Here is a 5,416-nt window from a genome sequence, read left to right as displayed (position 1 = left end):
CAGGGGCACTGGGTGGGACCCACACAGACAACCAACGGAGCTGCCCACCACATGCCGTGGGTTGAGGGCAGGCTCCCTGCCTCCTCTGAAAATATTCCAGGCATCTTCTGGCTTCAGAATTCAAGCAGAAAGAATGGTCGTCTTCAGCCCAGCGTCAGGCTTGCTCTGATTCATTCCAGGCCCCAAGACTCACCTTTTCAAGGATGACCAATAGTACGATTTACCTTTCCATCAGGAGAAGACTCATCTCCCAGAAAGGCGATCCCATGGAAGTTAGCATTTAGGCGTCCCCCAGCGTCCACGTTGTTCAGTTCTGAGCAGCGGTGCCATAGGCATGGACGACCCAGTCCAACCTGATACCCGCCCATACTTCTCCTTCTCTTCCCCTCATCGAGACTTCAAAAAACTCATTTCAGGGGTGCCTGGGTGACTCAGACGGTTAAGCGTCCTACTCTTGATTTCGGCTCAGGTCATGATCTTGCAGTTCGTGGGTTCAAGCCCCACATCGGGCACTGCTCTGACAGTGCAGAGCCTGCTTGGGATTCTCTCTCTCCCCCCTCTCTCACGCTGCCTGACCCTGCTTGCTCTCTCTCTCAAAGTAAATAAACTTAGAAAAAAAACCAACAACGCCTCATTTCAGCCAAGGTCATCTTGTTACATCCAATTTTGTGTGTTTTTTACTTATTATATCATAAGCATTCTCCCATGACTTAACTCCTCAACAATTTAATTGCTACGTTCTATTCCAACATGGGACTCTCATGTATTTTATTTCACAAATCTTTTTTGTTTCTGGACATCCTTGTTGCTTCAGATCAGCTCCACAAACAAACAAACAACCGTGTGCTTCCATGTCTATTTGCATTTCTGACTGTTTCCATGGGGTCAATTTCCTAGTAACTGATACGACCCATTTCACCAGACCGGGGCATGCGGTGACTCCATGTGGGTTCCTTCCGTAGAAACCACACTATCCCCACATGGTCCAAGAACATACAATCGGGAATCCATCAAACTCTTTTTAGAGAAAATATTTTCCCTCCCTTTCAGGATGCTGTCAAGGTAAAGATCTAGCTAATTTGCACAGCTCAACAGACCCTGTACCTTTTGGTCTGTGGAACGGCATTCGGTTTCATGGTAACTCACAGTTTCCCGCCTCTCCCCTCCCAACACTGTGTGGGGCCCACCTTCCTGTGACTGAACGGTCCATGGAGTGAATTTCCTCAAACAAAGGGCATCTTTAAAATAAGGCAATCAGCATCTTTCCATCCGGAAACTGGAACCGCCAACGAGCCCCAAACGCAGTTCCCTTGTTAAAATTTAAAAACGTATCAAGTCCTTTTGTATGGGGTACCCCGCTGTACCCCAGGGTGGCATGAATGTGTCAGCTGGTAACAGATGCTTTATTTCGGGGGTTGCAGATTCACAGCTGGGCTCCATCTGGCTCACAGAAATGTTTCCTCCGGCTCATAATTGATCATCTCCATTACAGTTTTGAATTGGCTGCGAACATTTCACCAGGGCATTTTCAAATTAAAAAAAAAATCTGGATTTCTAGCGTCCTTTGAGAAAGCCTGTCGGTCAGGCATCACGAGGCTTGCCTCCCCACCTGGAAGTTCCACAGGCTGGAGCGGAGCGGAGGGTCGCCCTGCAGACAGGGCATCTGCTCTCCAGCACCCCCCCCCCTCCCACCACCACGGTCTCTACTGTCCTTCTGTGTCAACCACCCTTCTCCCCTGGCCTCCTATGGATTTCCTGCACCTGCCCACTTCGTATGTTTGCACTGCACGCTTGGCCTCTGTGGACTGTTACTTTGCAACACTTGTTTTAGCCTTTCAGATACACGTGGCCAGAGTACCTTACAGAGAGAAGTGGGTTAGTCCCTTGAGCAGCTTGGTGGCCCTGTGTCCGTGTCCGGATGCTACTTCAGTTTGATTGAATGGGTAGTTATTGAGCCCTCGCTGTGTGCAAAGGCTAGAAGCAGCTGGGCCAGTGGGAAATCAAGCTGATGACGGGGTTATCGGTGCATAGACACCTGGTAGCCCAAGCCTGGGTGTGCGAGAATTTGCCAAGGGAGGGTAAACAGCGCCCAGTGTTGCTTCAATAAAGGCCAGTTAAGATAAGAACGGCAAGCGACAAGCGTGCCCTGTGGCTTCCTGTCGGGGAGATAGCAGGTTGAGGGGGACGATGGGAGAGAAAGCCAGGTGGCCAAGTGCTGAGAGGTGAGTGGATGGTGGGGACAGAGGCAGGGACAGTGGACAACAGTTCAGAAAGATGGGCTCTGAAGGGGCACTGAGCAGACATCAAGCACTGGGGTCTAGACTGTTCTGGGAGGGCTGCAAGGGGAGCAGGAGGGGTATTTACAGGAGACTGGGAAGGAGCCTGTGGAGAGTGATTTGTGTTCACAGAGCGCCCTGGGAGACTGGGGACGCAGGAATGTAGCACAGACGGAGAATTCACTCTGAGTCGGAACTGAGAGCAAGGCCTGAACATGGGATGAAGAGAGGAAAGGTGGGAACATCCCTCTCAGAAGCCTCTTTTTTTTTTTTTTTTAATGTTTATTTATTTTTGAGAGAAAGAGAGAGCATGAGCGGGGGAGGGGCAGAGAGAGGGAGACACAGAATCTGAAGCAACTCCAGGCTCTGAGCTATCAAGACAGAGCCCGAAGTGGGGCTCCAACCCACGAACTGTGAGATTATGACCTGAGCTGAAGTCAGATGCTTAACGGACTGAGCCACCTGGGCTCCCCAGAAGACTTTCTCTTTGGAGCATCAGATCAATCCAGAGATTTTTGAGGCCTCCTTGGGATCCGATAAGGGACCTCAGAACGTGAATGCATTTGGACATGGGGTCTTTATTTTTATTTAAAAAAATTTTTTTTGTTTTTAATGGCATTTGTTCGTCATGTCTGAGCGGAGACAAGACCTGTTTTATTTTCTAAATTTTTTTAATGTTTATTGTTATTTTTGAGAGAGAGACAGAGAGACAGAGTGCAAGCAGGGGAGGGGCAGAGAGAGAGGGAGACACAGAATCTGAAGCAGGATCCAGGCTCTGAGCCGTCAGCACAGAGCCCGACACGGGGCGCGAACTCACGAACTGTGAGATCATGACCTGAGCCGAACACTTATCAGACTGAGCCACCCAGGTGCCCCTGGAGATGGGGTCTTTAAAGAGATACCTCAGGTTAAATGAGGTCAAAGGGTGGGACTCTATAAACCCAGAGGACCGGGGTCCTTACAAGAAGAGGAAAAGACTGGGGCGCCTGGGTGGCACAGTCGGTTAAGCGTCCGACTTCAGCCAGGTCACGATCTCGCGGTCCGTGGGTTCGAGCCCCACGTCAGGCTCTGGACTGATGGCTCAGAGCCTGGAGCCTGCTTCCGATTCTGCATCTCCCTCTCTCTCTGCCCCTCCCCCGTTCATGCTCTGTCTCTCTCTGTCTCAAAAATAAATAAAAGTTAAAAAAAAATTTTTAAAAAGAAGAGGAAAAGACATTAGGAATGTGCACACGCACACAGAAGGGGCCATCTGTAAGCTGAAGAGAGCAGCTCAGGAGAAACCAGACCTGCTGACATCTTGATCTTGGACTCTCAGCCTCCAGACTGTGAGGCAGAAAGCTCCTGTGGTCTAAGCAACTTTGTGGTATTTGTTGTGGCAGCCGGAGGAGACTAAAGCAGGAGAAACAGGAGAAGCGAGAAAAGAGCTATGGGCTTTATGTTGAAGTCGCCAGCATCTGTGGCCCTGGAAAGACTAATGTATATATAATGTGTATATATAATGTATATATATACACTAATGTATATATATACACATATATATGTATACACATATATATACACATATATACATATATGTATACCCATATATATGTATACACATATATATGTATGTGTGTATGTATATATATATTAATATTTTAAAATTTATTTTTGAGAGACAGACAGAGCATGAGTGGGGGAGGGGCAGAGAGAGGGGGAGACACAGAATTTGAAGCAGGCTCCAGGCTCTGAGCTGTCAGCACACAGCCTGATGTGGGGCTTGAACTCACGAACCAAAAGATCATGACCTGAGCTGTAGTTGGATGCTTAACTGATTAAGCCACCCAGGTGTCCCTATATGTATTTTAATCGTGTTGAGGGATGCCTGGGTGGCTCAGTCGGTTGAGCATCTGACCCTTGATTTCAGCTCTGGTCATGACCCAGGGTCATGGGATTGGACCCCTCATCCGGCTCTGCACTGACAGCGTGGAGCCTGCTTGGGATTCTCTCCCCCTCTCACTGCCTCCCCCCACCTCCGCCATGCGCTCTCTCTGTCTCTCAAAAATAAATAAGTAGGGGTGCCTGGGTGGCTCAGTCGGTTAAGCGTCTGACTTTGGCTCAGGTCATGATCTTACAGTTTGTGAGTTCGAGCCCCGCCTCGGGCTCTGTGCTGACAGCTTAGAGTCTGGAGCCTGCTTCGAATTCTGTGTCTCCCTCTCTCTCTGCTCCTCCCCCGCTCATGCTCTGTCTCTCTCTCTCTCCTTCAAAAATAAATAAAGACACTTAAAATTTTTTTTAAATAAGTAAACATTTTATTTTTTATTATTAAAAATGTTTTATGTATTTATTTTTGAGAGAGAGAGAGCACGAGCAGGGGAAGGGCAGAGAGAGAGGGAGACACAGAATCTGAAGCAGAGCCCAATGCAGGACTCGAACTCACAAACCGTGAGATCATGACCTGAGCTGAAGTCGGATGCCTAACTGACTGAGCCACCCATGCGCCCCAATAAATAACATTTAAAAAAAATTGTGTTGAGCAAGACAGAGACGCAGAGGATGGCCTTTCACGTAGACAGAGCTGAGTGTTTGATCCAGCAAGTCACAAACCTGAGTTTCACTTTTTATTTGTAAAAAGGAGATCACAAAACCCACCTAGGAGGGTCATTGTGAACTTAAAATGAGCTGAAATGTGTAAAACGTTGGGCACACTACCTATAAACATTTATTAGGAAAGGTGGCATGTAATTAGGCTATGTTATTTTGTTAGTATTATTGAGAAATAAATAAATTCCTGGGGTATAAATGCTTGCATTCACATCTTGACACTTGGTAAGGAGTTGGCGGGGGGTGTGGGGGGGTGGGGGGTGGGTATGGCGCACATATTGGCTCACATATAGGGCTTTGTACTGACTCGGGTGTAGAATCACCATGAAGTATAACCCCAGAAAACCAAACTCGGAGAGGCTGACCCATAAAGATGTTTGCACTCAGCACGGTGTCTGGCACATAGTAGGCAGTCAAAAAGTATTGGTGAATGCATTTATGAATGAAGAGCTCTTGCTGAGAATGGTAAAAGACTGAACATCTATAACCATCTGTGGATGGGTGTATTATTCAACCCTCTTAGTGTTGCAAGTGACAGAAACGCATTCAAACCAGCC

This window comes from Prionailurus viverrinus, chromosome E3 (genome assembly GCF_022837055.1).
Source record: "Prionailurus viverrinus isolate Anna chromosome E3, UM_Priviv_1.0, whole genome shotgun sequence".
Taxonomy (NCBI): domain Eukaryota; kingdom Metazoa; phylum Chordata; class Mammalia; order Carnivora; family Felidae; genus Prionailurus; species Prionailurus viverrinus.
This window is presented reverse-complemented; position numbering follows the sequence as displayed.